Here is a 24,718-nt window from a genome sequence, read left to right as displayed (position 1 = left end):
AGGCGCTGCACATGTCTGTAGCTATCAAGAGAGCAACAGAAGGTATGGCAAGTTACAGACCTGTGCAGCGCCTAGCCTGGAGGCGCCACACTCTACAGTGCAGCGCCTTGCAGCTAGGCGTTGCCCTGTATAGTGTGGCGCCTCTTGGCTAGGCGCTGCACAAACACTTAGCGAAATTTTTGCCCCAAACTGGAGGCTTACCTTTTGTTGCTCTCTGGATAGCTATAGACTTGTGCAGCGCCTAGCTTGGAGGTGCCACACTCTATAGTGCAGCGCCTTGCAGCTAGGCGTTGCACTGTATAGTGTGGCGCCTCCGAGCTAGGCGCTGCACAAACACTTAGCGAAATTTTTGCCCCAAACTGGAGGCCTACCTTCTGTTGCTCTCTGAATAGCTACAGACATGTGCAGTGCCTAGCTCGGAGGCGCCACACTCTACAGTGCAGCGCCTTGCAGCTAGGCGTTGCACTGTATAGTGTGGCGCCTCTTGGCTAGGCGCTGCACAGGTCTGTAGCTATCCAGAGAGCAACAGAAGGTAGGCCTCCAGTTTGGGGCAAGAATTTCGCTAAGTGTTTGTGCAGCGCCTAGCTAGTAGGCGCCACACTATACAGTGCAACGCCTAGCCTCAAGGCGCTACACTGTAGAGTGTGGCGCCTCCGAGCTAGGCGCTGCATAAACACTTAGTGTTTTTTTGTCATTCATACTGGGTCATTTTTAGCCACAGTTCAACATTTCGTATAATAAACATTAAGCTTCAAAAAGGGTTCACCAAAGACATCATTTCTTAGAAAGGACCATCACAATAAGTTCAAGTTTAACATAGAGCTACCACCACTCCAAGTTCAACGACATAACAAATTCCACATTACTAATAGCTACGACCACTCCAAGTTCAACGACATAACAAATTCCACATTACTAATAGCTACGACCACTCCAAGTTCAACGACATAACAAATTCCACTCTAAGTTCAACATTATAAATAAAGGACGACGACTAGTGCTTTCCGCGCTTGCTGGCTCCTCCCCCCTCTTGACGCTTATCTTCTTCACCTTCCTAGGAAGAGGAACCCGCTCCGGCTCCGGTTCCTCCACGTCATCTACATAGTCATCCAAAGCCGCCATCTGCGAGGTGCCGACCGTCCTTTTGCCTCTTTGGCCTCTTTGGGTGAAGTCTTCAGGTGTGTACTTGTTGATTCCCTTCCTAGGCTTCAACTCGTATGCAGACCGAGCCTGGTACGTCCCCACGGTCATATCATCAGCAACCTATGCATCAACAGAAGATATGGAAAGACCGTGTGTGAGGATATAGTTAGCAATGCATCAACAAATGGATATATATCGTCATGCCATACCTCTTGGGTGACCACACCCACATCCTCATCCTCGAAAGGTTCACCATGGCCCTGCCCCGAAGCGGGATCTGATGGTGTCGCCGACCTAGACCGTTCTGGTGATACATACTCGGGGTCACGACAACCGAAAAGGTTTGATAGCCGCCTTAACTTTTGGCCCTGGCGCTGCAACATGTACAAGTGAATGAGACATGGAACGTAGCAACAAATGTTAAGTGCTAGTTTGAAGGAGATGTGAACCTTAATGAATGCTCGAAGTGCACCTTCCCCATCGCTTTTGCCAGCCGGGGTTGTTTTTAGAATAGATGTGAATAGTGCGAATGAAAAAGCAAAAAGGGCTAACCACAAAGTTCATCATTGGAGCTGAAGGGATCACTGAGTTGCCTTTCCTGACTAATGCGTTGTACTGGTGCTGGGCTACCTCATAAAAAACGGTGGGTTCTTCCAGAATCTTCTCAGCATACGCCGGCTTGCATACCTCCACGCGGGTACTTGCAAGAAACCATGTGAGATAGTTGTTGAACGCGATCGGGCAGTGCTCACGAAGCTGGGCTTGTTTTCCAGCCCTTGCTTGCTCCACACTAAGAGCGAACTGCACGACATACTTGCTGTGATGCTTGGCCCAATCCTTGATCTTCTGCTGCTTTTTCCTATCCAACCTGCAAGTTAGAAACAGAATATTAGCATCATCAAAACCGTCGAGAAGCTGCTAAGTGCTCAAGGTTAATTATATCTTACGCGTGTAGCAACTTGTCCGTGTCCTCCCACTCCGGCGGGTGTGGCTGGAACAAACCAAACTGGCGGAACACCCGATGTGGCAGGTGAAGCTCAACCGCCCAGTTGCATATCAGTGGGCACCGCATATGCCAGAGATCCCTATCCCTAGTGCACATCGGATTCAGCCTGAACTCCATAGGGTTACCAAAACTCTCTCATTTTCCATACGGCTCCCATTCCACCTGCAAAATGGGATTGAATGCAAAATTGATATCGAGTTACGATACAAGCATGATAATCACTTATGCAATGTCGGTTCACCTGCTCAGGCGTGATCGCGTCCAGCTCGCTCTTGTACAACTTGTACATTACCGAGGGATCATCTGTCGTCTCATTTAACACATCCCACTTGTAAGCCCAAGTGGGGAGCCGTAGTGGGTCGTCTTTGTTGTCCCAATCCTCGTACTTCACGGTCTTCGGTCGTCCAACCGGCAAACGCTCCCAGCTCCATATGGAAAGTGCGAGCAGACAACCACCAATACCTCCAGTGTGCCTACAACAGGCTTCGTCCAACTGCACATAAAAGAGAACATGGTCAAATTTGCCGCAAGAGCGCATTGATAATGTATCAACGAAGTGAAAAGGAAACAACTTCATACCTATCGATACAAGTAAGCCAGTGTCGCCGAACCCCAACTCCATTTGCTATCAAAGACGGTCAACGCCTTCAGCCACATCCATGGAGCACTCTTGCCTGTGCCATCAGCAAACATAGTCTTGGATATCACGTACCACATGTATAAACGAGCATATGTCTTCACCATGTCCTCATTAGCATCCTCAGGGCAAGTACTGAAGTTCGATGATATCCACGTGAAAGTAGCGCCCGCTGCGACTCTTTCCTTCTTCTTATCTTCTGCTTCTGGTTCCCGAGGCTCCGGAGGAACCATACCGATAAGGGCATGCATCTGCGCGTGCCACCCATTAGAATCGGTGTTCATACATAAAGGATTGCCATCGATAGGAAGACCGGTGATCATAGCAATATCCTGGAGCGTCACGGTCATCTCCCCGGTCCGAAGATGGAAAGTGTGTGTCTCCGGCCTTCAATGATCAATAAGCGCGGTGAGTGCTGCAGCATTGTTGGGTGGCGTCGACCGGCGGACCAACTGAATGAAAGGGAGAAGTCCTGCCTCCCTTACATACGGTGTGTACCGCTCATCATAGCGCATCCATCCAAGGGTGACCCCGTGAGACCGAAGCTTCAGAGGTGCAAGCTCCTACAAACAAACAAATCATAACATTACATATGGGGCATTTGTGTTTGAAAAAAAATACAAAATTCATAACACCGGCCACTTTCAGTATTACCCGCTGCTCCACCGACATAGCGTACGACCGGTGTTGTTTGTCCCAATGATCATCGAGAAGCCAAACCATCCTAACAATTTCAACAAAGCATTCTTGTCAACACGATTATCTTTTCAATTCAAAAAAACTAAAGTACGCCTACTACATGCAAGATTCAAAGCATATGTATCCAAAGCATTTTTCTCAATACGAGTATAATTTCAGTACAAATAAACTAAACTAGGCCTACTTCATACAAATAACTTTTCCATAGAAATAACATGTCAATCTATGTATCCAACCATATATTTTCAATAAAATAAAATAAACTAGGGTTCCACAAATCAAACAAACAAGGGTTGTAATACATGCAAAATTCTAATACATGCAAGATTCAAATCTAATCAAATCAAACAAGGATTCCCCAAATCTTCAAAATACCATATTTTGTATGGATAGAAAGAAGGGGATCGGAGGAGAGTACCTTCTAGGATGGATTGGTGAAGAAATGCACAGACCAAATCGTCGGATCTGAAGGATTTGGGAGAGGGGATTGAGAGGGGGAGAGGAGGAAGCCGCCGGCGCTGTTTTGTAACTCCTGGAACGAATGGGTGGGGTGGGGGGAGGGGGAGCGGGCGGCTGGCATCTAAGTCACAGTGCAGCGCCTATGGGCTAGGCGCTGCACATTACATGTGTGACGCCTACCTCGCCGCACTGCTGGGTCCGGGGCCCAGGGCTGCCACGGTGGACTGGAGTGCAACGCCCCCGAGCTAGGCGCTGCACCGTTGGGTGTGGCGCCGGCGTGGCGGGCGCTGCACAAAAAGGCCAGGGGAGTAAATTAGTTTCACGGACAATTCATTCTGTGAAATGATTTCGTCTCGAGGTCAAAATTGTCAAATTTGCCCGCAAAGGGCGCATCCTGATGATGTCCACGTCATCGGAGGTACGACAAAAAAACTGCGTTTAGCGATTGGGTGGGAAAAGGAGATCGGGGCTCATACCAGAATCTATTCCTTTTCCCTTCCTTCATACGCAGCCTTCTTCCTCTCCTCTCCCCCAAAAACGCCGCCGCCGCCGCGTGCGACTCAATCCGCTCTGCTCCGCCCACGACTCAGCTCGCCCTGCTCTGCCCGCGTCTCCATGGCACTGGGTACGCTATGCCCCGCCGTCTCCGGTCTTCTTTGCCCGTGGCGACGGCGTGCCGATCTGGCCGCCCCGCGGCCGGGCACGATCTGGAGGACCAGCAGGCGGTGGTGCACGGTCTGGGCGGCGGTGACCTGCGCGGCCCTGATGCTGCACCGACGCCTCCTTCCTCCGTCGCCCAGGTCCAAGGCGGCTCTCTTCTAGCCAACCTCCAGCCATGCATCGTCCCTTCCTCCTTGGCGGACTCTCTCCTCCTCTAGAGAAGTAGCACGGGGCTCGTTGCTGTGCCTGAGCCGCCACAAGGACGTCGGGTGGAGGGGATCCTGAAGTTGCTGCAGGTAGAAAACGGCGGAACATGTGAGCTCTTTCTCCCTCTTTTCATCATCTCCCCACTGCTACTCTACTAGCAGTAGCAGAACAACGTCATTGACCTTGCCCAGGCTGAGATTTTTCTTCATTACCTTGCCCCTGTCCTGTTTGATGAACTGTCTATGAGCTGATTCGTCATGTGTTTCATGTTGTATTTTCTCCTGTAGGGAACTCTAGGTTCTCTGGTTGGGTTTCTTTTCATTGCCTTGCTCGATTTGTGTTTGCTGAAAATATATATGAGCTAATGCATTGGTGTTGTGTTAATATTTGTTTGATCAATGGAACTTGAAGTAGTGATTTATTTGATGGCCTAACCAACACTGAAAAGATAGTATTTTAGGAAAGCGGCTAGAAATTTTTTGTTTGAAAGAGCTATACTTCTATTATTTCAAGTTATATATTGTCATGGATATTCCCTATGCTTGCTAAAAGATTCTAATGTTGTTCTATATCTGCCCTTAGTATCAAGAAAACGAGTTACTGCTGCGGCATTTTATCTAGCCTACAACTCTCTGTTATTCTGCAATAGTAGTACGAGTCTTGGTACTGTCGTTACATCTGTAATAGATAGAATTATTCCTCAATACCGGGGCATCTATTGTGGCATCATCCATCCCTTCTGCGGCTGATGGCCGTGTCTCCCACAAACTACGCCCAAGGTGATTCACTTTTGCACCAACAAAGGCTAATCTCACCTTCTTCTTTTTTTGATTTCTTGTGGCAGTATTATAATCCAAGATAATTAACATGATATGCTTGTGTTCTGTCTTGATGGAAGCTCTCTTGTTGGCCTTGTGCAGTTGATGTGGTGAACTAGCTGAAGGAAGAGCTATGGTGGACAGAACCAAGACTTGCAATGGATGTGCAGAAATAGCTATAGGAGGAGCTATGGGTGACAGATCCAAGACATGAGATTCTAACCATCTTCTTGCGAAGGCTTTCTTGCAAATCAGTGGATGTAACCATGTCATAGTTTGATTTAAGTGACATGGAACCTTGACAGTAGTCACATGCTCTTTTATCCTTTTTATTGCTAGCATTTTTATCACTCTAGATATTCGGTTTCTAATGTCATTTGAATTAAGATCTTTTTGTCACTCATCCATGGATCCTTTGCATATGAGAGGTATTTTGTGTGATTGCAACCAGTCATTATGTTTGGTGTTTGAACATATATCATGATATATCTTGCTGGTACTGTTGTGCTATCATGGAAAAAACGTAGGTAGGTATGATTCTACCATCTCACTTTCTTGACGAGTTAAAATGTCCATATTTGTTAATCCCAGTATGAGCTACAGATTATATTTTATAAGTTTCCATGTTAATTCCTAAAGGTTTGCTACTGATTTTAGCCTATAACTCTTCTACTTTTAACCACTGGTTATGCCTTTTTTTCTGGTACAGAGTGCTTTGTAGTGTCAGTGATTTACAAGGGTGATGCTTTGGTGCTATTGTTCATCGTTTCAATGTCCCCAAAGCGGTGCCTTCATTTTCTCTTTATACCGCCTACATGTTTGTATGTACCTTTGCACTTTTGTTTGTTTTATACATTTTCTTAGTGCACAACTAGCTTGATCAGGCTCGTGTAACTGAGAAACCGAGCTTCAGGGAGATCCAAAGTCATTTTAGAGGTTACAACACGATAATGGCATTCATAGTTTCCACCTTGAAGCAGTTACACATTTACTATTTTTTGTTTGTTGAGATTTTTTTTTTGGATTCCTATGCATTAAAAAAATAGTGAATCTTTTGCTGCATTTATTAGGGCTTAAGGGCTAAAATTATTCAGCTTTGTTACTATATCTGAGCATACATATTGTGAACAACATCATAAGCTTTTGGGGATGAAATAAACCCAGTATGATCTAAGTTTCTCTCCTTGCACTGATTTTCTTTATCTGAATTTACAACAACATTTTGGCAGCGGAGATGGTCGATGGGGAGATGGTCCACCTCTGATGCAGCTGGAGACGCTGCTGGCACTTAGCCTGGACCAGCACATGGCGGAGAACCAAGCTGCAGAGGTTTGCTGAATAATTTTCGCATTTGATGTGTGACATCTATAACTACTACTAGAGATGTATTACTAGATGTTATCACTATGTTGAAGTTCTCTTAAATTCTAATGTTCTGTCCATGAGTTGGGTCACTTCGGGCATTCTTGTTGGTAATATATTGGTGCTTTTGTTGTAGGATTATTTGGTGTAGCAAGAATGATAGTTCTAGGCCAGAGCAAACAATGGATAGGAAAATAGCTGCCTTATTAACCAAAACTGAATACTGAAATGAAGATTTTTGAGAGTTCAGATGATATAGTAACAGATCTGGCTGAGTATATCTCGCAAGTTTTATAAATCTCTGTTAAAGAAAGTGGATACTTCGCTATTGTAATGTTTGAAGCGCCACTTGTCTGTTTTTTGGGGTAATGATTTTTTCTCTTCTTTGCTAGCTACATGCCTTTTTTTTGCACACGAGTTTTCAATACAGTATGCATTATTGTGTCTGAAGTATCCTGTTTTTAATTTATGAAAAGGTAACTTTGTGAAGCGACGTATATATCCTGCTCTGATGAACGTGATGTAGCAAAGAACCATGCAGACAGTTATGACCTGATGTTTTAATTTATAGGACCGAGGCTTCTTGTGTCCGTACGAAAGCGAAGCTGTACCGATTGGTAGTGGAAGGAGCGGGGCACGGGTACATGAAGCCTGGATGTAATCTGCTTTAAACTATTTTTAAGGGAATGCATTACAGCATACAGCAAGTTCAGACCAAGAAAACTGGTATTGCATTTGGCATGTTGCATTTATTCCTTGGGCTGGTGGATGGATAGGAAGTGGGATTATATCAATACAATATCTGAATGCAATGATGCACCTAAAAGTTAGGCCTACCAATCGTTAAATATGCATAGCTGCCTGGTTTAGCTATGCTCCAATTTTTGGCTTGCCCTGATTGTCGATATTATTTGTCTCATAACTTAATTGATTTCTTGGTTCTCATCTAGGCATTTTGATTCTCTCAAATCTATTGGAAAAAGTTCATTGCTTACTGAAGAGGCATATGTGCTAAGGTGACGACCAGTAGAAAGGTATGTGTTATTTTGCACACTATGTGCCACTCTCCTTGTTTTGAGGAAATGTAAGTGTTCGCTTAGTAAAGTATCTTTATGTTTTCATGCATGGATTTTACTTTAGTTCATAAGAAAATTGTAATGTTCTAAATTTTACTTTTAACATATTAGGACAACTCAGCCGTGAACATTAAAAAAGAGCAAACACGATTCTGGCTTTGGAGTCTGAGCCGGTATTCACTTGAATGTGTAAAGTTTTGTGTTTCTTTTCTTGAATAACATGTCTATTATATTTAGGTTCACATATGAGATTTCTCTGGGCGAACAATCTTCATATTTATATCATCGTCAGTGTGGACCATGTTTGATAGCAGCAGCCCTAGTTTCTTGTCATTTTCATAGTTTTGTGAAACTTTTCTTAGTTGGTCTGTTCATTTGTCAAGAACTTGTTGTGCAAGTTATTATGTTATATATTAGAACAATTATACCTATATATAAAAAACTAGGACAGGACGATGCTTAATGCATTAGTTTGTACTTACCAAAATTATCACTTTGCACAAGCTTTTGGTGAAGCTCCATCTTAAGCCTGACAAGTTCCTGATTGATAGATTCTACTCCCTCTGTAAACTAATATAAGAGCGTTTAGATCACTAAAGTAGTAATCTAAACATTCTTATATTAGTTTACGGAGGGAGTACTTACTAAAGACCACAGACTTCATGGTGCATTGGCTGGTTAGCTCCTCTATCTGTTTCTCGTACTTTGGGATCAGTTTAGTGTCCTTTTCTGCAATTTACCGGTAGGAATGCAAGCTGGAGAATGAGCACATTGCATCTAAAATAAACAAAGTACCTGGTGTTGGTGGGGCTTTCCGAATGCAGATGCCGCAAACCATGGGTTCCCTCTTACTCCCTTGAAGTTGATGATAGCACCATTGCTCTTACTCCAAAAAAGCCCTAATGTCAAGCACCTGAAGGGGCCTGTTACCTCCAAACTACCATGAACACATCAAGTTCAGACAAAATCCGTGAACAAAAAAGGTAGAACTGTTTGAGCCAAATGTGGATAAGGAAACCATGCAACGAAATTTAAAAAGACAGACAAGTCATAAGTTTGCCTTGTCTTCTTGCACGAGCACATCAAATGATCTGATTCCTTTTGGCCCATTAGTGTGCACTATCTCAGCAAAATGCAGTTCCAGATAATAGTCTCCAGGGGCAAGACCATCGAATTTGTAGCTGAAATTAATGTAGTGTGCCGAGCTGTACAATGACGGATAGTCGCCGCCTTCAACCATGCTCTCAGATGTCCCCGCCTTTAAACAAACAATCACTGGCAAAATTTGCAGAGGGGTCATCGCCTTCAATGGCACACCCGGCGGCATCAACGAACAAGACACATTCACCTGGTTGAGAACACGGGTTTCGGTGGAAACGACACCTATGGGATCACGGGGATCCCTTCTGCTACGGTTGGCGGGCGCGGGGTTGTGCAAAGAGCGGGTCTAGGAGCCAGCGTGAGGAGATTTTTACCTAGGTTCGGGCCGCGTAGATGCGTAATACCCTAGTCCTGCTTTGGTTTATATTTGAGTGTTCTTGAGCTCTTGAACTAGCTACGGCGTGTGCGTCGTCCAAAAGATCTGAATCCTTCCTCGGTACGACTCGGGCCTCCTTTTATAGTCAAAAGGGGCTGCCACAGTGGCATACAGGAGGTGGAAATGTATACAGTGTACAAGCTTATCGTCTGTCATTATAGGACAAAACACATTAAATGCGCTACTTAGATGTCCACTTGCTTTATCGGGGGTGGTAACGAGGCCTGTCCCGTCCGTCATCGCTCTGCCTTGCTCCGACACGCGTCCGGGCCAACGAGGCATGCAGCGCCATGTAGGCTGGCAGACTGCTGAGCTGGCGTGGTGGTAGGGTCTTCACGAAGATCTGCATGCCACCACGCAGGTGCTTGACTAGTTGGATTAGGAGCCACGTACTGCCACGTGGGTACTTGCTTTAGTCGGTGGGTCGGCCGCTGAGCTGGGGCGGCGATGGGGCGGCAAGGGTTTGCCGCGGTCTCGCGTATATTCCCGGCAAGGGTCTTGCCGGGGCCTTGTGAGCGCCCTTGGCAAGAGTCTTGCCGAGGCCTTGCGGGTGTCTTCGGCAAGGTGCCTCGCCGGGGCCTCGTGCGCATCGTCGGCAAGGAGCCTCGCAGTTGTCTTGTCGTCTGGTCCTCATCTAGGATTTGTAGGCTCTCTGTCTTCACAAAGATCTGTATGCCACCATGCAGGCACTTTCCGAGCCTTGGTTCCAACGCTGTCGATGGTGTCGAAACTCTCAGGTTCAAGGGTGGCTGCGATGTTGGCGCTGGGCGAGCTGCCCCGGCAAGGGTCTTGCCAGGGGAAAGCCCATCTAATCGCTCTGTCTTCTGCGCCCTTGGTTGGTTGGTTGGAGCGCTGCTCTGGTAGCCTTGCACTTCTGCTTCCCTCCTCTGCCCTGCTAAATGCGGTCGCAAGCGTGGCTCTGACTGCCCGTGCACAAGTAAAGGGGTAAAAAGGAGAGCCCCTACTTTCGTACACTGACAACGGGCACCGAGAGGGTAATAAGAAAAACTTCAGACAGAGCTAGCAAAAACATTATAAGATGTGAAATAACATTATAAGGTTTTCTTAGCAGGGAATAATAGCCTAGCCATAGCATGTGAAATGAGCTAAGAAAGGCAGGCTTGGCCAATCTCAAGCAAGGGAGGGGCCAAGGTTAACTCTGAAAACCTGAATCTATTAACAGAAATGAGATTTGGGTGCAGTACAATTCCTGCGGTTTATCAATCCGCGCCAACTCAAGGGCTCCAACCAGATCCACTGCGATTCATGGATCATGATAGCTAAATCGACGCATATACGATAGGACCAGCGAAGGCTAAGAGTTAACTAGACAGAAATGCACATGGGAGAACTTCAGAAACCTAACATGGCGGACGACGGTGCTACGGCCGCGGGGAAGGGATGGGAAGGAGAGCACCACCTGTGCACAGTCGGCGTGCCTCATACCAAAATCGACAACGCGGGGGCCAGAGACCAGAATCATGGACTCCGCCTCCGCCTCCGGCGGCGCCGGTGCCGGGTTGGTTGGGGTTGGCATCGCAGGCCGGTGGCGCTGAATCCCAGCCCAAGCGATGTCTATCCGTCGGTGACGTAAGCGCCGGTCGTGCCCACCCGGGACGTACACTGGGGCAGAGCCGGTCAATGACGGAGAAGAAGACAACGCCATCGCTACCCCCGTCTTGTTAGCCAAACTGTGCCACCGATGCTCTACGCCCCAGACCTGACCCACAGTAGTCCTCCTGTAGGCTGTAGCTGCGGCATGGCGGCGCCCGTGCACAAGCTCCAGGCGGCGGCCAGTCGCTCCGATGATGCTTGAGCAAGACAAGTGCGCAGAGGTACCGCTTAGGCGGCGCACCATGGGCGCGCCCCAACCGCTAGTATCATTCATGGAGGATAAGTTCCAGATGGAACCGAAGCAATCTCTAATACAACTCCAAAAGAATTGAGCCGGTGCACATTTTAAAATGATGTGATTAGCGTCCTCCGGACTACCGCAAAGGGCACAATATCCATTGCCAGGTCCATGTCTCTTCTGCAGGTTAATGGCCGAGGGAAGCTTGTCAATGTCAGCTTGCCATAAAAAGACGCGAACTTTGAGCGGCACCCTTGCCGCCCAAAGAGCTTTGGCGGAATTGATCTTAGGGCCTCGAACCAACTTAGTGTACATAGATGATTAGGCCATCCTCCAAAGATGGTTGACATTCAGTAAATTTGAAGCCAAGTTAATGAATGTGATGTGGTAATAAAATGATACCATCTCGGTATAAAGCACATAGTATACACAGGAGCAGGCACTGCTGACACAACACATGTCGCGAATCTCCAGACATCATTGTTAGGGTAAATCGAGTAAACATCATTAGGCCTAATATTGTGATAAAAACACCTGAGAGGAAGTGTATGTACCTGATATGGGCATAGTCATTCAAGGCAAATCCATAGTCTCTCGCCTGCTTGGTGCAGGTGTGATGAAGGGTGGGTCCATGGTGATATAGACGTGCATGGGAAACAACATGTATAGGAGCCCACTCGGCACTGCCTTGCGATGGACGGTGTCGGATCAACGAAAAGATCGATGGCTCATCTGCAGATTGACAACAGTTTTTTCTGGACAGCGGATTTGTGTTCACCGTCCCCGCCTCCTCGAGCGTCGCTTTGATGATTGCTTCGGTGGAATTGTGTGAAATTGAGTCTTGAACAACCCTGTAAAATTTTATTGCGTTCCGATGGAGGAATCTCTGGCAAACTTCGATCTACCGAAGCCCTATCGAATTTGAACGCGAATCTGACGAGTTTAGGGCGAGGAGTCCAGCGTCCAGCTCGTACATCTTTGGAATATCCTATTATTCATCAGTTGCGGAATTACTGTCTCTATCACCCCTTAAAATTTTAGCTCGATCCAACCATTCAAACTCCAGAAAACGTCCGATGAGTGCATCAATTTTCAGATTTGTTTTCTGCGCGAAAACGAATCAGACCTGAGTTCATCTTTTTCATGAACGGTTACCGAACATCCTTTTTGGAGGATTTTTTAGGGTATTGTGTGTTGTTCTTAAACATGTGCCCACAAATTTTGAGCCTTTTTCGAGGTAATCTTTATCGTTGCGTTGGTGTCAAACCAACTCGACAATGTTTGCTCCATGGGTGCTGACTTGCGCTAGACAGATCATCGCTTCGTCGAGCCAATGTCAACCTCATCGGACCATCACCTTGGTGAGCTGACCAAGAGTTCGACATTGCATGGGCCAAATAATCATCAAGAGAACATCATTGCCCCACGGATTGCACGAGGCTGGCACACCAACATTGCCGCGCGGTCACTTCATCAAGATGGCATTGAGCGTGTCAAAATTTTTGACCCGCGTCAGCATCGCCGTGCCACCTTTTCTTCATGCCGGCGTTTAATAGTCGACCTACTTCAACACGTCGGTCGACATTAAGGCTCCGACACCTCAGCTTGACCAGGGGCTTCACCATCTCTTAATTAGTCTACTGCACGAACTTCGGCATCACCAGCCGACTAGCTCTGACACCTCAGCTGGACTGGGGGCTTCGCCTCGACACATCGGCAAAGTTGTGCTATCACTTCATCAAGACGAGCTCTTCACTTGGGCTGGGACCTCGACCCGCCACAAGTTCGGACCACGTCATCAACACCGAGCGCATTAACCAGCAAAGTCGCTTTCATGCTCAAATTTAAAAAAAAAATTAAATTTTTATTCAGCTCAATCAAGCATTATATTTGTGTTGAACAAAAAAGGTCGTTAAAAACTTAGTTTGTTAAAAAATGTTGTTTGTTAAAAACACTTCTTTTACCCAAGTTAACTGGGGACTCTTAAATTTGTACGAGTCGTTTTATAATAAATGTTTTCTTCTAAGTCGTTGCAAAGTCTTTCTCTACCACTAATTTCTCGACTGGAGTGTGCGGTCAGTAGCCCGATAGTCTGGTTTCTCTCTAAAGCCGCTGGAGTTTAGTTCGCTAAACTGGCCTGAGAAACAGTCTGCATTTGGGATAGGAGGCTGAAGCCGAACGCTCACCCGCTTGAAGTCTTGAGATCGGATGTGTCATGTTAAAGTGCAATGAAAGCACAAACTAATTTTAAGACTAATTTTCGGATTGGCACCAAAAAACTTGATTTACTTCAGATGTAAAGTCTTCGCATAAGTTTTTTGGTTTTTCGAGCTTATCACACTTTTAACATATTTTATGTTTTCCTTTTAGTTGGAGGGACATCTTCTTGATCAAGGTGTTATGTGTGATGGTTTTGCTTGGGAAATCTTTTGCGACCCGCAGCTCGGCATCTTTCCTGCCGACCTGCACCTTGGCGTTGGCAAAATGCACACTACTAAAGTACGTTGTGATAACCTACAAGCATAGGGGATCGCAACAGTTTTCGATGGTAGAGTATTCAACACAAATTTATTGATTCGACACAAGGGGAGCAAAACAATATTCGCAAGTATTAGCAGTTGAGTTGTCAATTCAGTCACACCTGAAAGACTTAATATCTGCAGCAAGGTGATCAGTAGCAAAGCAGTATGATAGTAACGGTAACAGTAGCAACAGAAATAATAGCAATTTTGTAGTGATTGTAACAGAAATAACGGTGAAAGTAAGTTAGCAAAGATCAATATATGAAAAACGTAGGCATTGGATCAATGATGGATAATTGCATTGGATAATATTCATCATGTAACAGTTATAACCTAGAATGACACAGAACTAGCTTCAATTCATCAATATAATGTAGGCATGTATTTTGTATATAGTCATACGTGCTAATGAAAAAGAACTTGCATGGCATCTTTTGTCCTACCTTCCCGTGGAAGCGGGGTCCATAAGTAAATTAAGGGATATTAGGGCCTTCTTTTAATAAAGAACTCGAACAGACCATTAGCACTTAATGAATACATAAACTCCTCAAACTACGGTAATCACCGGAAAGAATCCCAATTATTGTCACCTTGCGGTATGCGGACCATAACACGTAATAGGTGCACATAACTTGCAATATAGGATCAAGAACACAAATATATTCATGAAAACTTAATAGGTTCAGATCTGAAATCATGGCACTCGAGCCCTAACAAGCATTAAGCATAGCAAAGTCTTAGCAACATCAATCTCAGAACATAGTGGATACTAGGGATCAAGCTCTATAAAAACTAACTCGATTATATGATAAATCTCATCGAACCTATCACCGTCCAGCAAGCCTACGAAGGAATTACTCACTCCCGGCGGTGAGCATCATGAAATTGATGATGGAGGAAGCTTGATGATGACGACGGCGTCGAATCCCCCTCTCCGGAGCCCCGAACGGACTCCAGATCAGCCCTCCTAATGAAGAACAGGAGGTGGTGGCGGCTTCGTATCGTAAAACGTGATGAATCATTCTCTCTGATTTTTTTCTTGGCGAATAGGTATATATGGAGTTGGAGTTGTGGTCGGAGGAGGTCCAGGGGGCTCACAAGCCCTCTAGGCGCACTGGGGGGTAGGCTTGTGGCCTCTGGGTGGACCCCCATCTGGTTAATTCTCGCGTCACTATTTTTTATATATTCCAAAATATTTTTCATAAATTTTCTGGTCAATCCAAGAACTTTTATTTCTGCACAAAAATAACACCATGGCAATTCTGCTGAAAACAACGTCAGCCGGGTTAGCTCCATTCAAATCATGCAAATTAGAGTCCAAAACAAGAGAAAAGTGTTCGGAAAAGTTGATACGACGGAGACGTATCAAACTCCCCCAAGCTTAACCCATTGCTTGTCCTCAAGCAATTCAGTTGATAAACTGAAAGTGACAAAGAAAACTTTTACAAACTCTGTTTGATCTTGTTGTTGCAAATATGTCTAACCAATGTTCAGGTTTTCAACAAAGATTATGAACTAACCATATTGACGACAACACTTAGGTACCACGTTTACTCACATCAATATCATAAACAACTAGCGAGAAATAATAAGATATTTTGGATGACAACACTTTTTTCAAAACAATCATGATATTATATGACATGATGGTATCTCACTAGCCCTTTCTGAGACCGCAAAACATAAATGCAAAGCACCTCTAAAGTTCAAGCACTGACTAGACATTGTAATTCATGGTAAAAGAGATCCAGTCACACTTATACTCAACATCAACTAAACACAAAGCATATAAATGACAATAGTGCTCTCCAGCTGGTGCTTTAATGAGAAGATGATGACTCAACAATAAAAGTAAATAGATAGGCACTTCACAGAGGGAAGCAGGGATTTGTAGAGGTGCCAGAGCTCAAAGCTTTTAAAACAGAGATGAATATAATTTTGAGAGGTATGCTTTCATTGTCAACACAGCAACCGAGAGTTCCCAACATCTTCCATGCTAGACACATTATATGCGGTTCCCAAACAGAAAGGTAAACTTTTACTCCCCCTCCACCAACAAACACAAGCCATGGCTAGCTAAATCATCGGGTCCCCTCCATACCAACAACAATCCTAGGGAGTTTGTTTCATTATTATATTTTGATATTGATCATAGGACTTGGCATCCCAATACCAGCCACTTTCTCGTGAATGACAAGCGAATAAACACTCATCGTGAGGATAACCCACCTAGCATGGAAGATACTTACCGCCCCTGTCACTTCATGAGCGATTCAGCCATACAAAACAAATTATTATTTGAAGATTTAGAGTTTGGCATATGCAAATTTACTTGGAACGGAGGTAATTACCGCATATAGGTAGGTAAATAGTGGACTCATATGGAACAACTATAGGTTTTTATGAAGTGGATGCACAAGCAGTATTCCCACTTAGTACAACTGAAGGCTAGCAAATAGATTGAGGAGCGACCAACCAGAGAGCGACAATGGTTATAAACAAGCATTGAGATTAATCAACATTGAATACGAGCATGAGTAGGATATAGAACACCATGAACATAAATATCGTGGAGGCTCTGTTGGTCTTGATTCAACTACATGCGTGAACATGTGCCAAGTCAAGCCACATGAATCATTCATAGGAGGATACCATCCTATCATACTAAATCATAACCATTTTAAATGCATGTTGGCACACAAGATAAACAGTTATCCACTGCTAGCTATTTAAGCATGGCATGAGTAACAATGATCTTCAATTGTCATTGCAAACATGTTACTCATAATAGGCTAAATAAAGAACAATAAGCTAATCATATTTACAAAAACAAAATAGGTTTAGTTCATACAAGCTTTTCTTCACCTGAATCAATTCATCAAATTTCATCATTATTGCCTTTCACTTGCATGACCGAACGATGTGAATAATAATAAGAGTGCATGTGCCATGGACTAAGCTAGAATCTCCAACATTTATTCAATGGAGAAGGCAAGATAATATGGGCACTTAGTTAGATCAACAATAACGCATATGAGAGTCACTCAACATTTTCATCGTGGTCTCCTCCTTACGACGACCCAAAGATAAGAAAAGAATATGAAAAACACATTGCTATATTTTTGGTGTTTTTGTTTTTCTGGAAAAAAGAAAACGAGAAAAACTATATACACGGGAAAGCTCCCAACAAGCAAAAGAAGAACGAGAAATATTTTTGGGTTTTCTTTTAATAATATGAACTACTAAATAAATAAAATAGAAAGAAAAAACAAAAACAAACGAGAAATATTTTTGGATTTTCTCAATTTTTCAAACACACAAGAAGAAAGCAAAATAAAGCTAACATGGATTATACAATGAAAAAGGCTGAACACAGACAACTTGAATGAATGTGTGATGCATAAATGTAATGTCGGTGAGAAATACGTACTCCCCCAAGGTTAGGCTTTTGGCCTAAGTTGGTCTATGGCCACGACTCGAAGTACCCCTCCCCTGGATACTGCGGAGGGTCCTGAGGGTTCCACTGGCCGGCGAGCTCCTGATATGGCTCAGGTACTGGGGGGTTGTGTCAGACCCCAATGTGCGTAGGTGTGCTTGGGCATAACAGTGTACCTACCTGAATGAAGATCCAACAAAGAAGGTGCAGGCAAGGTAATAATCTCACGAGTCCCCTGGCTAAATACTAAGTTGTAACAAAGTCGCATGTGCTTATCCTTATCAATAAAATGGTGCGCCACCATACTAGCATAGTCCATATATTTAGTAGGTAGCAGCATCTCCTCCACCTCATCATGTCTAACAGGAATCTCAAAATGTACAACGAGGTGGGGGGCATAGATACCACCATAAATAGCACCCTTCGAACGGGTTGTGTTTAGCCGCCGAGCAACCATACCGTCCAAACTAAAAGTTATATCAGCATATAAAGCATGGCGCAAAATAGCAAGGTCAGGCGCACTGAGCGATCCACTCTCCCACCGACCAGTCAAACATCTCCAGGCAAATAATGCATAGTAACGTAAAACAAGAAAACTGTAAACTAGCCACTCTCGCTTCTGACACTCCCCTTGTCTCCCCCACAGTAGTTTCAATGATGAAATCCTCCATATCTCTAGGACATGGATCACTGTGACTACCCTCATAAGGTATTTTGCAAACATTGCAAAAATCATATAATGTCATTTCCTTAGGCACACCATAAAGGTTAAATGCTATCATGGGTGGTTCCTTCCTAGGATAAAAGTGAAAGCTTTGCATGTAGGTATTAGTGAGTTGGAGATACTGATCAAACTTATGTTCGAGGAAGGGAATGATGCCGTCATTGTTCACCAAATAATAGAATTCTTCATGAATTCCTGCTTCCTTCAAAAATGTGTCGCTTGGCCACTCACACGGTTGAACCTCGGCTGCACGCGGGAGATGGTACTTGGGCTTCCTCTCCGGAGTTTCCTACGAATCCCGACTTTATGAGCCCCTTAACCACCTTCTCATGGTTTTCCTTTTCTCTGAAATTTTCTGAAATTTTTAGTAACCCATAATAAAAGCGAACCAAACTCAACAAAATTGATAGCAACTACTCCTACAAGTGTCTAGAGGACATATCATGCACCAAAACTAGTTTGAACCATATAAATTTGACATGCAAGCTCAAGAACATGGTCACCAACAGTAGCTAAATGCGCAAATAATAAATCACTAGAACAAAAACTAATTGGACCAACGGAGGAGTCACATACCGATGAGCAATCACTCAAAACAGTTTCGGAAACAGAGTTACGAGCAAGGAGATTAAAAATCGCAGCAAGGAGAGCAAGAACACGGGCTATGGAGCAAGTTTGATTTTTTCAAGAGGAAGAGGATGAGCATGGGTGGCAGCAATAAGTGAGGGGGCCTACGTGGGCCTCACAAGCCTGCATGGCGCGCCCAGGGGGTGGGTGCACCTGTGAGCCACATAAATTACTTGCGACATATTAGGATTAATAGCAGGTGGTGGTGTTGCAAGCTTACTCAAAACAGAAGGTGAATCAAGTGCAGTGCTAGATAACAGTTCCTTACCTCCCCTCTTCTTAGAGGGAATGATCTTGGTTCTATCATCCTTAAGATTCCTCATAGTGATCAACAGATATAAATCCTAAGCGACACAACAAATAGATCTATGCTTCCCGACAACGATGCCATAAAAAGGTCTTGATAACCCACAAGTATAGGGGATCACAACAGTTTTTGAGGGTAGAGTATTCAACCCAAACTTATTGATCCGACACAAGGGGAGCCGAAGAATATTCACACGTATTATCAGTTGAGTTGTCAATCCAACCACACCTGAAAGACTTAATATCTGCAGCAAGGTGATCAGTAGCAAAGTAGTATGATAGTAAAGATAACAGTAGCAACAGAAACAATAGCAATTTTGTAGTGATTGTAACAAAAGCAATGGTGAATGTAACTTACCAAAAATCAATATATGAAAAGCGTAGGCATTGGATCAACGATGGATAATTGCGTTGGATAATATTCATCATGTAGTAGTTATAACCTAGAACAACTTGGAACTAGCTCCAATTCATCAATGTAATGTAGGCATGTATTCCGTATATAGTCATACATGCTTATGGAAAAGAACTTGAATAACATGTTTTGTCCTAACCTCCCGTGGCAGTGGGGTCCATAAGGAAACTAAGGGATATTAAGGCCTCCTTTTAATAGAGAACCGGAACAAAGCATTATCACTTAATGAATAGATGAACTCCTCAAACTACGGTAATCACTGGAAAGAATCCTAATTATTGTCACCTTGGGGTATGCGGATCATAACACGTAATAGGTGCATATAACTTGCAAGATAGGATTAAGAACACTCATATATTCATGAAAACATAATAGGTTCAGATCTGAAATCATGGCACTCGGGCCCTAGTGACAAGCAATAAGCATAACAAAGCAATAGCAACATCAATCTCAGAACATAGTGGATACTAGGGACCAAGATCTAACAAAACTAACTCGATTACATCATAAATCTCATCCAACCCATGACCATTCAGCAAGCCTATGAAGGAATTACTCACTCCTAGTGGTGAGCATCATGAAATTGGTGATGGATGAAGGTTGATGATGACGACGGCGTCGAATCCCCCTCTCCGGAGGCCCGAACGGACTCCAGATCAGCCCTCCCGATGAAGAACAGGAGGTGGCAGCGGCTCCGTATCGTAAAATGCGATGAATCCTTCTCTCTAATTTTTTTCTTGGCGAATAGGTATATATGGAGTTGGAGTTAGGGTTTCTGGAGGTCCAGGGGGGCCACAAGCCTGCAGGGTGTGCCCTGGGGGGTAGGCGTGCCCCCCTGAGCTTGTGACTCCTGGGTGGCCCCCTCTGGTATATTCTTCTGCCAATATTTTTTGTATATTCCATAAAAATTCTCCGTACATTTTTAGGTCAATCCGAGAACTTTGATTTCTGCACAAAAACAACACCATGGCAATTTTGCTGAAAACAACGTCATTCCGGTTTATTTCATTGAAATCATGCAAATTAGAGTCCAAAACAAGAGCAAAAGTGTTTGCAAAAGTAGATACGACAGAGACGTATCATGCTGCCGAGCAAGGACTTGATCCGCGAAATTGACCTCAGTCTCAGGGGCTACCGGATCAGTGGTTTTGTTTTATCATTTAGGTGCATCCCGGATTTTAGGCCGACACACACCTTGAGGGCTACTGGCTATACATCTTGGTAGAGAATAAATTGCACCAATCCAAAAATTCAACAAAGAAACAGCCCAAGCCCGAGGAGGCGCACCACCTCGGAAGCAGTCCGACATGAAGCTCGGATGCAAGTGGCTGGCTCCCTAGAGGACATTTCCAGCATTAAGGTTGGCTGAACTCCTTCAACTATTTAAATCAAGGTGATCTATGACACCTCAGATGCAGTCTGGTGTTGGAGCTTGGATGCAAGAGGACACCGCCACACGGGAAACACTTCAAACCCGAGGTGTGGCGTAAAAATAACAATGCATTGACAAAGCCCGACAACTTAAAGGGGCTCCTCGGATACCCGACGTGTGATCTCTTCGGATACACAAAAGCGATCCTCAAGATCGGAGATGAGAAGATTTGTTGAACCAGCTTTCAAGACTGATGATCGAAGACGAAGAACTGTTCGAAGAACCAAGGAGCGTCCCCAACTTGAAGACCGGTTCAAGGGGCTACTAACGGTGTCCTAGACTAGGGGGTACTCACCATGTCATCTCCCGACCAGGTGGGTCGGGTCGAGGACCCCTGTGGCAGCCCATGACATACGAGGAAGATTCCACAAGACTTGGTGATCAAGACAAGGACTTCTCTCCACCGACGTATTCGACTAGGACTCTTTTTATCCTAGGCCTCCAGTACATCATATAAGCCGAGGCCAGGCTGGTCGATAGATCATATTCTAGATCATTAGACCGAATCACAATTATATTCACCTAGCCCTAGGGTTAGAACACAACTTAAGATCTCGAGGTAGGTCAAGCTTGTACTCAATACATCAGTCATCAATATAAACAAGAGCAGGACGTAGGGTTTGACCTCCATCAAGAGGGCCTGAACCTGGGTAAACATTGTCTCCCTTGTTCCTGTTACGACTGATCCGAGATATATAGCTCGGGACCCCCAACCTCGAGGTCCGCCAGTTTTGACACCGATAGGCAGCGTTGGTAGTGGCCTTATGATCCCCTCTAACATACTTTTAGGATAAGTAATTAGGAGTCTAGTTGTTTATCCCCTAGACATGTGACATCCCCAAGGGTACTACCTCACTTTTATGTGGTGCTAAGGGGATACTATACTACAAGTGTACAGGGGTATGTAACATTATTCAAATAAAATGTTTTGAATCCATAGAAGCGAAACGGATGACACTACAACCCCACAGTGACATTGTCACGGACGCAAGTACACTCGCACTCAAACCGAAGTTTGGAAATAGTTTACTCTTATTGGTTGCTAAGAAATAAACTAAAATGGGGGTTTTAAGTAAGCTAGAAACGAAAAGGCAAAAGCAGTAACTAAAGGATGTCAAGTTAGTAGGTACGATGCATGAGTAGGAAAGGCGTTCTCAGAGGTTTTGGGATCATCACTACTAGTATCACTACTGCAGGTTGCTGCTAACGCGACACTACAATCAGAGACCCTTCGACGAAACTGTGTGCGATGCATTAATCGCAAATGGTGGTGTGAAAACCCCGTCAAAAAAGGTGCAAAACGTTTGCGATGGAGGATGCATCAAACACAGTTCAGATTTTAGTTGTGTGTGCGATTCAGGGCACACGGTTATCCCGTTCGAACTGTTTGCGATGAGGCAGAACAACAGAAACGGGCAGCCATATCAATGTGTGTGCGATATACGGCATACAGTTCGCTCCAATGAAATGTTTGCTATTAGGGAGTGCAACAGAAACGGTTAGCCAGTTCAAGGTGTGTGTGATATAGGGCATACGGTTCACTCGGATGAACTGTTTTCGATTAGCGAACACAACAGAAATGGTTCTACTTAACAAGTGTGTGTGATACGTGGCAAACAACCGACTCGGATGAACTGTTTGCGATGAGAAATTACAACACAGACGGTTAATACAGTTAGTTCGTGTGCGATTCTGTGTGTACAAAAAACTTTGAAAAATGCAAACTAGTTGCTTGCAGTGGCTAGGAGTATCACACACGATGCGTCTGCGAGTACTCGTGTGCGATGATTAGTAAGTTACACATACGTTTCCTTATTTTAACACTTGTGTGATAAATAACACGTAGCACCGGATACGGTATTCGGGTTGTGTGTGTGCTCCACTTAGTCTTCCCGCGCTCCACATGGGTGAATTGTAAAATCCACGCCTCTTCCCTCACCGGTTTCCCACCACCAGCTAACGGCTTGCTGCATATAACCCAGGTGGCAACGCATCGCCGCGACACTCTGCGCAGATCTAGTCCTCACCCATCTACCATTAGTTATTCCAAGCATGCCAGGCAACGACCAAAGCTTCGACGTCGACGCCTACCTGCGTTACATCTTCGGCGAGGAGAATGAGCCGGAGCAGGTCGGGGAGCAAGAGCTTCATCGGCGGGTGCAGGCACCATGGCCCATAAGCAGCGATATCGGTGTGACAGTCCTTGGGAGCACAATCAACATATTGCAGAGGAGGTGTGATGAGCAGTTTGCCATCAACCGTGCAAAAGATCCAGAGCTGCTCGGCGGCATGATCGACGACCAACCCGAAGAGCCGCCCTCACCAGTGCTCAACGAGAGCTGATGCCCCGCAAGGAATGGGCAGAGGACCTCTGCGATTCAGTCAAGACACATGCAGCCTGCGGCTTCACCATTGCCCGCGGCGGCCGTGTCAACCTCGATCTCGATGATGTGGTGGCCAGGCTCGAGCGCATCCTTGGCGGAGTTGACGTCCCCGACGAAGTAGAACATCGCCAACGTGATATCTTGAGGATGTAGGTGATGGACGGAATTTGCTATCAGGCCAGAGACATGGAAATGGAGCGGTTCCGCGGAGTTGTCATGCACGCGATTGCACACTGTCAAGCTCTTCTGTAAGGGCCCCAGAAGCCCCAAGAGCCTCCTAGCGCCAGCAGCTCCGTAGGCGGAGGCGGGTCGGGACACTTGGAGTGAACGGCCGCAAGGGTGCTATGCTGATCATGGAGTCCGAGAAGACCATCGTCAGAAGGCCGCCAGCTCAGCCTTTTAGCTTATATTTTATTATAATTGTATGCATATGTAGGTCGTGAGTGTTCTGGGCCTTGCCGCATGTGGCATTTTAAATTATCCTGAATATGTAAGACAATTATTAAGAATTATTAACCATTGCCATTGTAAATTTGCCTCAACGGCGAGCAGAGCACGCGCAGGGACGCCAAAGCGGAGCGCGCCGCGGCCGCCTCAATGGCGAGCAAAACACGCGGACGGACGTGAGCAGAGCGCGCCGCGGCCGCGTCAACGGCGAGCAACTACGTGGTCAACCTTCTGCCATCAATAAATTTTGACCTTGTTTCTCGTCACATTGCAGATTACAACGCAATAAGTAATTGCAAATCTGTTCACACCTATCAAACTAATATGTGTTCACACTTAGCACCGGGCTATAAAAACTACCCACTCAAAAATTACTTCACAGTTCCTCTCCTCATCACGCAAAAAACTGGTCTTTCCTGTCAAGTCGTTCCACCATGACCGGTAGGAGGAGTTTAGGGTGGACATATAACTAGGGAGCAAAGACCAAGGCCGCGGAAGCACTAGAGAGGTCCCGCCGCGAAGCCGCAGCCGCAACAGAGATGTCCCGGCGCGCCGCGGAGCCCTCGAATGAGCTCTCACGGGCACGCGAGGGCTCTCACAAGCGCATTCGCGGTGTCGGCCATCGCGACGAGCCGGCATTCCTGAAGTCCTTCGCCGGCGACGACGACCTTCTCGCTGGCGTCACTACGCAGCAGGAGCTGGTCGACGGCTTGATGAAGCTGCTCAAGATCAGTGATGCCTCGGTTGACAAGGCGACCGGCCTCGTCGAGCAACTCATGGGTGACAATGCGAAGCTCCTCAAGTTGGTCGCAGAGAAGGAGGGGGAGGCCGCCGGCTGGAAGATGTTGAATGAGCAAAGCTGTGCCTCGGAGATGACACTGAAAGCAGTCGTCGAGGAATTGATGGGTGGCTTGAGGAAGCTCCGGATCGAGTGTGAGCAGGAGGTGGAGGAATCCGTGGCTGCTTTCA

The 24,718-nt window shown here is 45.4% G+C and overlaps 2 long non-coding RNA genes across 3 annotated transcripts; one reads left to right on the top strand and one right to left on the bottom strand.

The window, feature by feature from the left end:
- Positions 1–838: 838 nt before the first annotated feature.
- On the bottom strand, positions 839–4,231 carry LOC141042304 (uncharacterized). Its single transcript, XR_012204460.1, has 8 exons — positions 3,904–4,231; positions 3,441–3,510; positions 2,729–3,349; positions 2,391–2,642; positions 2,091–2,311; positions 1,593–2,011; positions 1,353–1,517; positions 839–1,263 (listed from the first exon to the last, which is right to left on the bottom strand). It is a non-coding gene; the product is annotated as an uncharacterized lncRNA (long non-coding RNA).
- Positions 4,232–4,394: 163 nt separating this feature from the next.
- Positions 4,395–8,603, top strand: LOC109738670 (uncharacterized). 2 transcript variants are annotated; one of them, XR_012204459.1, is made up of 6 exons: positions 4,395–4,919; positions 5,732–6,450; positions 6,859–6,958; positions 7,563–7,717; positions 7,942–8,025; positions 8,305–8,603. It is a non-coding gene; the product is annotated as an uncharacterized lncRNA (long non-coding RNA). The 2 variants fall into 2 exon arrangements; XR_002226854.4 differs by having other exon boundaries at positions 8,179–8,603.
- Positions 8,604–24,718: the final 16,115 nt, after the last annotated feature.

Source organism: Aegilops tauschii, chromosome 3 (genome assembly GCF_002575655.3).
Source record: "Aegilops tauschii subsp. strangulata cultivar AL8/78 chromosome 3, Aet v6.0, whole genome shotgun sequence".
Taxonomy (NCBI): domain Eukaryota; kingdom Viridiplantae; phylum Streptophyta; class Magnoliopsida; order Poales; family Poaceae; genus Aegilops; species Aegilops tauschii.
Note: the sequence above shows the minus strand (reverse complement) of the source record. Positions and strands in the feature narration are given on the sequence as shown.